Source organism: Engystomops pustulosus, chromosome 9 (assembly GCF_040894005.1).
Source record: "Engystomops pustulosus chromosome 9, aEngPut4.maternal, whole genome shotgun sequence".
Classification (NCBI taxonomy): Eukaryota; Metazoa; Chordata; class Amphibia; order Anura; family Leptodactylidae; genus Engystomops; species Engystomops pustulosus.
This window is the reverse complement of record NC_092419.1, coordinates 105,440,658-105,454,017: the sequence shown is the minus strand read 5'-3', so window position 1 is coordinate 105,454,017 and position 13,360 is coordinate 105,440,658.

The window sequence follows — 13,360 nt, the reverse complement described above, 5'->3', positions numbered from 1 at the left end:
CTGGGAAAATAAAAGCTTTGCAGTGATTGGTTGACATGGATAACAAACAATGTCTTATTGTTTGATAAACCGGGCTAAAAACTTTCCAAGTATTTGGGCCACAAAATGTAGTTTTGAGGGATAAAATTATAGTTTTGTGTCACAAAATGCCGCCTACTGTATGTCCATGATGTCCAACAAACCCACATTGCAAACCCCAGAATATATATTATCAACAAAACTTTGGCAATAAACAGGTTAACCTGACTTCCACTGATCCCCCCCCTTTCCAAATTTGCATTAACAGTTTCATTCGCAGACTATGAAAGAACCTCTCTGTATTCTTGTTAAGCCGAAAAAAAAAAGAAGAAGAAAAAAAAAATAAAACAACCAATTTCCAGAGCCACTAATTGGTGCCAATCTGTTTAATTAAGAATACCCAGGATTGTTAGGAAGTGTTTCTGATGCCAAATGTTGTGTTATCTCCATGTTACAGCCCCTCTGCTGCTCACAGATTGGGGGGCCCTAGGTACAGTCACATAGCGGCAGGGTATTAACCCCTCCCTGGCTTCACACGCCACCTGCCGCGCTGTCACTCGTGTCTGTGTGCGTCTCCGTATTGTCAAGAAGGAAAAAAGAGGAGCCTTTCATGTTGTATGTTGTTTGGATACAAAATTACTAACACTCATATGGGCAATATGGTGTCCGGGGGGGTTAGGGGAGGGGGTAAGGCAGCAGTGTATTTAAGGGGTTAATAAATGAGGGGTCATGAATGAGCACTGTAGGAGTTTTTGAGTCAAATAGGCCAAATTCTTTAGTAGTAGTAATTCATTAGTAAAGGTGCCCCAATATTTCCAACAGTAATGAATCCAACTTTTGGGGGTGTACATGGTGACTGCACTTCTGGAATGTCTGTAACTCACCGTTACCCTACCAGAAGTACCTGGGTCAGGGTCGGCTCCAGGTGTCGGTAGGCCCTGTTCCCTAAAATATTCCCTAGTTTATCATCCCAAAAAGCCCCCTCATGGTTATTTTATATAAAGCCCCCCTAACCCCAATGGATTCCTTATGTACAGCCTTATGTGGGCCCCCCAGCAGCTTGGGGCCCCGGCACCTGCCTAGGTATGCCCAGTGTTGATATTTGCCATCTGCACCAAAATCTACTCTCTTGCCATGTGGAAGGGGTCAAGGGATGTTAGAAATGGAGTTTTTCACCCTCCCGCATCAAGTATGTAATTTTCCCCTCATCTTCCATTGGTTTATTTTGAAGAGGAGAGGCGCCGCTCAGATTGGGACCCACCCATGTGGAACCATATATGTAAAATAAGGGCCTTACAATCAGTTTCTCGGTTGAGCGCAAGACCCCCAACTATAACCAATAGGACTAAATCTGTGCAATGTATGACCTTCCACTCTTCATAATTCAACAATTTCTAGCTACTGATAATACAAGATTAATAATGAATTTGGAAGCTTTAGATACAGACCCCACTACAAAGAGACGCTCTCTAGAAGAGGAGTATGGAGATAGCACTTACCCCCTGTCCTGGTAACTGACATTAAATGTGAGACCCCTGACATTGATTTTGCATTGGACCCAAAATTTTTCCATAATTTTGGGAATTGTGTATGCATTGTGTAGCTTCATTAACCCTTGGCAGTCAACACACTGAAGCGATGTCCCCCCCCCCCCCTTGTCTTCCTTCCAGGCCCTCGTGGGTTAAGCAGACTGCGGCGGATGAAATAACAGAGTGCGGCTAATGAAGGAGAGTTTGAGACTGACCATTTCACTTTACAAGCTCATTACGGCGGCAGCGATTACTCAGGGTACATTAGGTAGAACACATGCCAGCCCAGGCAGAAGAGAATACGTATATATTCACGGGGGATATTCTTCCTGCATACACTTAATGGACTAATTAAAAGAACTTTGGCCGGAGCAGCATCTGAAGGCGAAGCCGTATGAGCCAATTAGTCATATTGTGTCTGGAAAAACGACTCCCACTCCGAGGCCGGCCTGAGAAAAGATTCTCGTGTTTAGACTCAGTCTGGAACTGCTCACAGGATCCCGACGACTCTGTGCCGGAGCCAAACTCATGTACTGGCAGCCGGTCCGATAGGGCTCATTCATTGTCTGCGCTCTGCCATGTGTTCAATATGGCGCACCAGAGCAACAATACGGCACCAGGCCTGCCCAGATTAAAGGGGATTTCTACTACGCCATATAAGTGGAGCTCCATGACCCAAAGATTGTTTGTATGTTATTGGGACCCACACAGGTCCATTAACCCTCAAATTGATGGAGCTTATTTTAGGGAATATATCAGCATGTATGACTATGTAGCCTACACCCACAAGTGTCTAACTATACCTTTGTATATATTGTTAGTAGCAGCAGGACTTTAAATTATGGATTTATATTCCAGGATTGTAACTTCTGCAAATGCACTGGGGGCATATCCTCACACTGCTGTGCTCTGTGCTCTCTACAGACAATAGTTTTGTCCCTGAAGAGATTTGTAATCATTGTTCACACTGCTGTGCTCTCTGCAGCCAGTGTTATGTATTGTCCTTGGAGAAATGTGTAATTATACCTCTGTATATGTTGTTAGTAGCAGCAGGATTGTGAAATATGGATTTATATTCCAATATTGTAGCTTCAGCAAGTGCCCTGGGGAGCATATCCTCAAACCGAACTCTGGCTGCAGAGAGTACAGAGCACAGCAGTGTGCTCTGTGCTCTCAGCAGCCAGTGCTATGCATTGTTCCTGGAGAGATGTGTAATCAGACCTCACACTGCTGTGCTCTGTGCTCTCTGCAGCCAGAGTTATGTATTGTCCTTGGAGACATATGTAATCATACCTCACACTGATGTGCTCTGTGCTCTCCGCAGCCAGTGCTATGTATTGTCCCGGGAGACATGTGTAATCAGACCTCACACTGCTGTGCTCTGTGCTCTCCGCAGCCAGTGCTATGTATTGTCCCTGGAGACATGTGTAATCATACCTCACACTGATGTGCTCTGTGCTCTCCGCAGCCAGTGCTATATATTGTCCCGGGAGACATGTGTAATCAGACCTCACACTGCTGTGCTCTGTGCTCTCCGCAGCCAGTGCTATGTATTGTCCCTGGAGACATGTGTAATCATACCTCTCTGCATGTTGTTAGTAGCAGCAGGACTGTAAAATATGTATTTTAAATTCCAAGATTGTACCTTTGTGTCCTCACACTGCTGTGCTCTGCTCTCTCTTCAGCCGGTGTTAGGAATTTTATCTGGAGAGCTGGGTGATCATGTGTTGCTAGTAGCAGCTGAACTGTGAAATATGGATTTATATTGCAGGATTGCAGCTTCTGCAAGAGCACTGTGGGCATATCCTCACACTGCTGTGCTCTGACCTACTCCACATCCACTCCCCTTCACTCCGAGTAAATGCTATTAGTATCCAACCAGAAACCTCCTGCACCTTGTACTCAGGATGGAGGGGGGGAGTCTGTGGACCAACTTAATGCAGAGAGCACAGCAGTGTGAGGAGAACCTCCAGTGCATTTAGAGAAGCTACAGTCCTAAAATAAAAGTAAAAAAGGCCACTGTCTGCAGTTGTACTTGGTCAAAACTTCATAAGGTTCAGTTTGTAAAAATAAAATGTAGCTTAAAGGGGATGTCCGGTCACTACATAATTACTTGCCATTCCTCGTCTTTACTCTGTATCACATTAGTGGCTTTCAGTTGGATTTATATCTGAGGACAATTTGACATTGTCCAAAGTTGTTCCCCCCCAAATCCAAATTTGACAATCCAAAGTTGTTGTTCCCCCCCCCCCCCCATGCTTTACACTGCAGCTCTACTTGTTTGGATTGACTACAGTTAGCGATGGGAAGGTGTACGTATGAGCAGTGCAACCAACAGGAGATCAGAGAACATCACTATCTAGTTCTGGATGTGACCCCTTGGCTTAGATACACTTCTGCTGCTTTGGCACCCCCTAATCCTTGTTAAGCCTGAGTATTTTATGTGGATGACCCTTCCAGTGCCCCTGCTACCCCCCCCCCCTCCCCTCTGCAGGTCCATCCTCACAGCCAGGGTTAACCACTAGCAGCGCAGAGAGTTAGATAAACAGACGGCGAGATGTAGCAGTTGGTTAATGGCCGCCTCAGATCTTGTTACTGTTGGATCAGGCGCAGACCCTGGATCCGCTTGTTAAGATAAAGCTACACTGTTTACTTTCCAAAAACTGGGGTCAGTGCAAGCTTATAAATACAGCTGCCTCCCCGAGCACACACCACACAGCCAAACCAACTGCTACACCGCCATACAACTGCCAAGTGATCCTCCATATCATCATTCCCGGTGTACAATGGGGAAAATGCCAGCACACAGATTATAATACTGTAGTGATAGTGTACATAGGGGGCAGTATTATAGTAGTTATATTCCTGTACATAGGGGCAGTATTATAGTAGTTATATTCCTGTACATAGGAGGCAGTATTATAGTAGTTATATTCCTGTACATAGGGGGCAGTATTATAGTAGTTATATTCTTGTACATAGGGGGCAGTATTATAGTAGTTATATTCTTGTACATAGGGGGCAGTATTATAGTAGTTATATTCTTGTACATAGGGGGCAGTATTATAGTAGTTATATTCCTGTACATAAGGGGCAGTATTATAGTAGTTATATTCCTGTACATAGGGGGCAGTATTATAGTAGTTATATTCTTGTACATAGGGGGCAGTATTATAGTAGTTATATTCTTGTACATAGGGGGCAGTATTATAGTAGTTATATTCTTGTACATAGAGGGCGGTATTATAGTAGTTATATTCTTGTACATAGGGGGCGGTATTATAGTAGTTGTATTCCTGTACATAGGGGGCAGTATTATAGTAGTTATATTCCTGTACATAGGGGGCAGTATTATAGTAGTTATATTCCTGTACATAGGGGCAGCATTATAGTAGTTATATTCCTGTACATAGGGGCAGTATTATAGTAGTTATATTCCTGTACATAGGGGGCAGTATTATAGTAGTTATATTCCTGTACATAGGGGGCAGTATTATAGTAGTTATATTCTTGTACATAGGGGGCAGTATTATAGTAGTTATATTCTTGTACATAGAGGGCAGTATTATAGTAGTTATATTCTTGTACATAGGGGGCGGTATTATAGTAGTTATATTACTGTACATAGGGGGCAGTATTATAGTAGTTATATTCTTGTACATAGGGGGCAGTGTTATAGTAGTTATATTCTTGCACATAGGGGGCAGTGTTATAGTAGTTATATTCTTGTACATAGGGGGCATTATTATAGTAGTTATATTCTTGTACATAGGGGGCAGTATTATAGTAGTTATATTCTTGTACATAGGGGGCAGTATTATAGTAGTTATATTCCTGTACATAAGGGGCAGTATTATAGTAGTTATATTCCTGTATATACGGGGCAGTATTATAGTAGGTATATTCCTGTATATAGGGGGCAGTATTATAGTAGTTATATTCCTGTACATAGGGGGCAGTATTATAGTAGCTATAGTCTTGTACATAGGGGGCAGTATTATAGCAGTTATATTCTTGTACATAGTGGCAGTATTATAGTAGTTATATTCTTGTACATAGGGGGCAGTATTATAGTAGTTATAGTCTTGTACATAGGGGGCAGTATTATAGCAGTTATATTCTTGTACATAAGGGCAGTATTATAGTAGTTATATTCTTGTACATAGGGGGCAGTATTATAGTAGTTATATTCTTGTACATAGGGGGCAGTATTATAGTAGTTATATTCTTGTATATAGGGGGCAGTATTATAGTAGTTATATTCTTGTACATAGGGGGCAGTATTATAGTAGTTATATTCTTGTACATAGGGGGCAGTATTATAGTAGTTATATTCCTGTATATAGGGGGCAGTATTATAGTAGGTATATTCCTGTACATAGGGGGCAGTATTATAGTAGTTATAGTCTTGTACATAGGGGGCAGTATTATAGCAGTTATATTCTTGTACATAGGGGCAGTATTATAGTAGTTATATTCTTGTACATAGGGGGCAGTATTATAGTAGTTATATTCTTGTACATAGGGGGCAGTATTATAGTAGTTATATTCTTGTACATAGGGGGCAGTATTATAGTAGTTATATTCTTGTACATAGGGGGCAGTATTATAGTAGTTATATTCTTGTACATAGAGGGCAGTATTATAGTAGTTATATTCTTGTACATAGGGGCAGTATTATAGTAGTTATATTCTTGTACATAGGTTGCAGTATTATAGTAGTTATATTCTTGTACATAGGGGGCAGTATTATAGTAGGTATATTCCTGTACATAGGGGGCAGTATTATAGTAGTTATATTCCTGTACATAGGGGGCAGTATTATAGTAGTTATAGTCTTGTACATAGGGGGCAGTATTATAGCAGTTATATTCTTGTACATAGGGGGCAGTATTATAGTAGTTATATTCTTGTACATAGGGGGCAGTATTATAGCAGTTATATTCTTGTACATAGGTAGCAGTATTATAGTAGTTATATTCTTGTACATAGGGGGCAGTATTATAGTAGTTATATTCTTGTACATAGGGGGCAGTATTATAGTAGTTATATTCTTGTACATAGGGGCAGTATTATAGTAGTTATATTCTTGTACATAGGTGGCAGTATTATAGTAGTTATATTCTTGTACATAGGGGGCAATATTATAGTAGTTATATCCCTGTACATAGGGGGCAGTATTATAGTAGTTGTATTCTTGTACATAGGGGACAGTATTATAGTAGTTATATTCCTGTACATAGGGGGCAGTATTATAGTAGCTATATTCCTGTACATAGGGGGCAGTATTATAGTAGCTATATTCCTGTACATAGGGGGCAGTATTATAGTAGTTATATTCCTGTACATAGGGGGCAGTATTATAGTAGTTATATTCCTGTACATAGGGGGCAGTATTATAGTAGTTATATTCCTGTACATAGGGGGCAGTATTATAGTAGTTATATTCCTGTACATAGGGGGCAGTATTATAGTAGTTATATTCTTGTACATAGGGGACAGTATTATAGTAGTTATATTCCTGTACATAGGGGGCAGTATTATAGTAGTTATATTCCTGTACATAGGGGGCAGTATTATAGTAGTAATATTCTTGTACATAGGGGGCAGTATTATAGTAGTTATATTCCTGTACATAGGGGGCAGTATTATAGTAGTTATATAGTTGTACATAGGGAGCAGTGTTATAGTAGTTGTATTCTTGTACATAGGGGGCAGTATTATAGTAGTTATATTCTTGTACATAGGGGGTAGTATTATAGTAGTAATATTCTTGTACATAGGGGGCAGTATTATAGTAGTTATATTCCTGTCCATAGGGGGCAGTATTATAGTAGTTATATTCCTGTACATAGGGGCAGTATTATAGTAGTTATATTCTTGTACATAGGGGGCAGTATTATAGTAGTTACATTTTTGCACATCGGGGGCAGTGTAATAGTATTTAGTGTTGTTGTAATGTATATTTAGTTTAATTTTTGTTTAATTTTCTCTATATTTTGGCTGTGTCCATTTCCATTTTCCCAATCTTCTTCATCCAGTTAATTACGGGTTTGAGGGGAGAAAAAAAAAGTGTGGAAGGAATCTCCCAATTACCTGTGATGGAAAGGGTTAATTATAAGTGAAGTTTTAATTTCTGAGATATGTCAGCGACATGAGATTCTCACAGCAGCTGGCAGGGAACACGCCAGACCCAACCAGCTGGGACGGCAGCTGCAGTGTCCCTCAGAATGCAGGAACTAACGAAGACGATTGTCCGATGCGCTAATTATACCCTCTGTATCTGTTACATTTAGGAAGGGCCCCGCATCTCTCTCCACTAATTAGCAATGTTTTGCTGTTTCAGTATGATATATGCAAGGCCAATTACCAGCTCGCTCCCCCTGCCTCCCACCTTATCTCCGGCTCCACGATGACACCACAGAAATCTCGTTACATTACGCACCTGTATCCGTACCAACGTGGAGGTTTTTGCTTACAGCTGCTTTGTGCTCGGGTTCCCATCTTTAAACATTTCTGCTGATCTCAAACACCTAATCAAGAAATAGGAAGTTTTAAAAAAACACAAAAGTTGTAACTGTGTTGCCTTCTATAGGTAAGCAAGAGGTAAAAGTTGCAGGACGGCGCAACTTTCCTTAACTACATTCCTGTAAGATGCAGAGCGGCGCCATCAAGCTGTGGTCTCACTCTGGGTCACATGATGGTTTCTGTTGCAACTTCTACTTTCTATAGAAACAAACGAAAAACAAAAAAACCCTCATGCAACTTTTACATATATTTAAATTGGATATATGTGAAAATTCTACCATATTTATGTTATCCTTGGCACAATATGGCATAAGTGTATTGCATAAGTGTATTAAGTGTAAAACCTACTAAATGTATCTCATTAGGTGCTTGTGTTTTCTCGTACAGGTAAAGCCTAAAGTAAAAGTTGCAGCATGCAATATTTCAATAAGATTGTAGGGTAGCACCAAAAGTTTCACCCTAAATCTAAGGGTTGGTTAAACTATTGCAGCTCTAAACATATTACATTAACTGGGTGGGGGTGATGGAACAATTTAATTCTATAGAATTAAATAAACCGTCATGCAACTTTCACAATTTTTTTGTTTTTGTTGCAGGAAAATCAGGCGATCGTACATAAGGGCATAATATAATAATAAGATAATATAGGGCTCTATGGGTATTATGTGACTCTTCACCAGCAAAATATGGTCCTACGTGGCCACTATATGCGAGCATTGTACTATAGGGGTAAAATAGGTTATTGTGAGCACTATATGGCGGTAAATGTGTTACTTCAGGTGTTCATACGATGATATTACTGCATTATAAATCCTGTATATTATAGCACACACCTTCTGGCTATAGGACATAAATATAAAGTTAATGGGGGCGGAAATGTACAGAGCGCAGAATGTTCCATCCTATTTACTGGGATTTTTGAGCAAAATATCAGATATCTGTTTACCCGGAGTCCACCCGCTGGGTGAGAAACAGCCCGGGACACACTGGCGTGACGGGAGGTAGGTGGTCACGGTGGGAGGGTTGTGATTTAAGTCATACAGGTTCAGGACACTGCAAAAAATACACAAAACGTGATGTTTAGTAGGGATTTCTGTTACTGGGAAAGCTGGGTGGTAGGCAATAGGAGATTCATTACATCTTTTACAAAAAAAAAAAAAATCACCCAGCTTTCCTGTAAATAGCATTTATCTGCAAGACAAGGAAAAAAATGCAATTAAGCAAATTTTTTTTTTTCTCCTCTTAATCTTGTCTGGTAATTATCACCCTGCTCTACTTACATCTCTTCCAATGACTCCGGAATAATTAGTTTACACAAATTAACAAAGACAATAACTGTGGAAGATTCTGGAAGGATCTTCTGCTACAGAGACAGAAGAAGAAAGATAGACTGGTGATCCAGAGCTGAACTAACTGATACATTGAAATCTACGAAATGTGGCGTCCAAATATTACCGGATCTAACATTATAGGGCGGCCTTTATGTTGAAACATCCCTCGAAGCGTCTCCATGATCTGTATCATGCACGTAATAATAATAATAATAGTTATTCTTTATTTATATAGTGCACACAGATTACGCAGCGCTGCACAAAGCATGTCAAATTGGTCTCTGTCCCATGGGGCTCACAATCTAAACAACCTAACAGTATGTTTTGGAGTGTGGGAGGAAACTAGAGGACCCGGAGGAAACCCATGCAAACACGGAGAAAACATACAAACTCTTTGCAGATGTTGACCTGGGTGGGAAATTTTGGGTACCAGAAATGTTGTAGGTAAAGTTTATTTGGAGCTTTATTGTCTTGTGTAGATAAAGCTGAAGGTAAAAGTTGCAGGAAGGTGCGGCTTTACATACATTGTTATGCAGATTAGTAACACAAACGGCAGCAAAGAATGGGACTCTGATATTAAAGAAAGATCTGATGGAGGAGAGCAACCCTCATGCACATATTCCTCCATGTATAGGTAGAGTCCAAGGTAAAAGTTGCAGCATGGCGCAACCTTCCTTAATTTCCATGTACTATACACCACCCATTAACTGCACCCTTATACCACACCAGATAAAGGGTTAATGATTTAGTTCTATGTCCTAGTCTTGTATCTAATTACCTTATTTTTCAGACTATAGCTCACAAAAAATCCTTTGATTTTCTCAGAAATCAAAGGTGCGCCTTATAGTCCAGTGCGCCTTATATATGAACCGTACTTACAGACAACAGCTGCCTTGAACTGTGCACAGGTCTGCCACCTGCTGGTCATTCATCCTTACAATCAGGTGCGCCTTATAATCCGGTGCACCTTATATATGAACCTAGTCGTTTTAGCAGGCATTTATTGATGGTGCGCCTTAGAACCCAAAAAATACTGTACCCTTGCCAAAACAAGATGTTGGCATCTCGCCTATAGTTAAATTTAAGATCCACCTCTGGGAACAACCCCTAAAAAGATCAGGGACTCCCATTTTGCTCTGTGTTTTCGTGAACTTCACCTCTCTTGTTATCGTGAGCCCATCACCTTTGGCACATTCATTCATGTTGGCAGACATTGCACTACTTGGCACACTTCCCAACCATCCACAATGGGAAGAAGATGTCTGATCCACAATCTGTGCCTACAAGACCCAATTTACACCCTCCATCCCTGACTACAGTAACTCCATCATTGTCTCCATGATGTCCACCTGAGGTGTTGGAGAGGCCTTCACTGATGGTCGTCCCCATCTTCTCCTCTGTTCTCTACTTTCGAGGCCTTTTCACTTCCTCTCGCTCGCTCCCCTCCCCCGTATCACTCACTATTTATGTTGCGGAGGAACACGTGGCTTCATTAGCACTTATTAATTAAGAACATATGTAGGTTTCAGCACCGCTGCTAATGAGCCGCAGTGGAGGGGCTCTGGAATCTCTGCGTGCTAGGCCTGACTGCTAATGAACCCGGCATAGTGCTCTGCGAGAGAAACCACACAATGCCGAACCCTGTCACCGGGCGCCCACATATACACAGGGCACCCACACCCCTCCATTAACCCTTCTCTGGCCCAGGTCTCCATCCCACAGGAAGTGACTTCTGGCTATTTGAGGATATATCATCTCCTATTCATATGTATTTACAACCCTGCCGATAGAGAACACGATGCACCCGGTCTGGATGCTTTCCCTGGACTCTTCCCTTCTCCTCCTCCTATACCTTTTCCCCATACAAGTGCCACATCAGTCACCTATGACTGGTGTATGGGAGTGACCCATACATCCACACAGGGCTCAGTATTGCCCTAATCAGGGGCATAACTACAGCGGTAGCAGCCATAGCAGCCGCTATGGGGCCCGCAGTGTCAGAGGGCCCCGTCATCTGACCTGACACAATAAAGAATGGAGGATGTGCACCATTATATCTATATTGTACTGCACATGTCCAGAATAATATGTATATAACATATACTGTGATGTGTATATGGTGTCTGTATACCCTGTATGTGAGTATGTTGCAAAGGGGGCCCTATACAGTAGCCTGCTAGGGGGCCCTGTCTCTCCAAGTTACGCCACTGGCCCTAATCTATTTGCCTACCATTTGCCTCTTGTTCTTCAGGCCACTTTGCACATTATTGGCTCCAAACTTTACCAAGATGACTGTCTGCTGGAAAGTAGTGCAACCCAATGGACCGCTTGTGGTATCAGCTGTTCCAACATGAGGCAGGGAGATCGATGTGAGCACTCCTCTGCACACAGCACTCAGGACTGGTGGAATGCCAAACTTACCCCACTTCAAATATTTGGCAAAACCAGCACTTTTCATCAACGCTAGAACGCATAAAACCACTTATAGTTTAAATGGGCATAACACTTAAAACCGAGGCTCGTGTTGGGTGGTGGAAAACCGATCACAGCTTTATTATATATATTATTTAACAATTCTCAAAGCGTAAATATAAAACAGTAGGCACTTTATAGAAAAATCTTCATCCGAAGGTAAAAACGGCTCGGGACTCCCAGATGGCAAGTCGGCCAGACGAGCACGGCACCAATCTCCGATCTCCATTTTTCCGCCAGCTGTGACTTCAAAACTACAAAACACAGAATTTCACAAAAGTAAACAATCCTTAACTTGTGTTAAGGAGGGAGGGAGGGACTGCTTCTTGTGTGTGCCGCATTAATCCCCCTGCGACCACCCGCCTCCACCAGTCCAGGTGCACCCTCCGTAAATACGTCGGGAGTACACCACAAGAACATACTATATAACCTTCCCCCCTGTCTCCTACCTGCCATATTTTACTCTTCATTCGCTCTTCCAAGCAGGAGACAAGGAGGGCGTTGTGACCTTCATATGATAGAATACACTGGAGTGCCTGCACACCGCACACACAAGGTGCAAGCTGCAGCCTGACCCTCTTTTTTTTAGGTAGCGCTTACAAGCAGGGGGCAGGGGAAGCAGTTAGAGCTGCATATCATAAAATACACTGGAATGCCTGCGTACAGCACACACACAGCACCTGTCTGCCCTCCTCCTAGTCATAGGTCCATCTTCATTAGTTCTTACAAGCAGGAGGCAGAAAGAGCAATGAGAGCTGCAATCATAGGGAGAAAGTTGCAGCTTGTCACCTGCTTTTTGTCATAGTTTCCTCATAGTGAGCTCTTACAGGCAGGAGGCAGGGAGAGCTGTGTGAGCTGAAGATCATAGAATACACTGGAACATCTGCACGCAGCAACCACAAGAGAGCACAGTGCACAATTTCCTTCCGGCTTGTCCCCCACCACTCACCTGCTTTTTGTCATAGCTTCCTCATAGTGAGCTCTTACAAGCAGGAGGCAGGGAGAGCAGTGATATACACTGTGAATACACTGGAACGTCTGCACAAGACAACACACTGCACAATTTTCTTTTGCCGATTTATAGAACATTTTTAACTCTGCGGCTAATCTTTCTGGTTTTAGGGATGGTTTAGCCCCACTCCACAAATTGTCCAACCCGCATTCTAAATCAGGGTGCAAATTAAAAATAAATTTGATTATGTGATCCAGCCTAAGATATAACAGCGCCTCTTCCAGGTAGCATAGAGACTTGTATCTAGGCAGTGCTGGGGTTGGGGGTCCACCAGGTAGCATAGAGACTTGTATCTAGGCAATGCTGGGGTTAGGGGTCCACCAGGTAGCATAGAGACTTGTATCTAGGCAGTGCTGGGGTTGGGGGCCACCTGGTAGCATAGAGACTTGTATCTAGGCAGTGCTGGGGTTGGGGGCCACTTCTCCTGCCCTCCCTGATGGGCACTTTGGCCACTATTCAGACTGCACAGC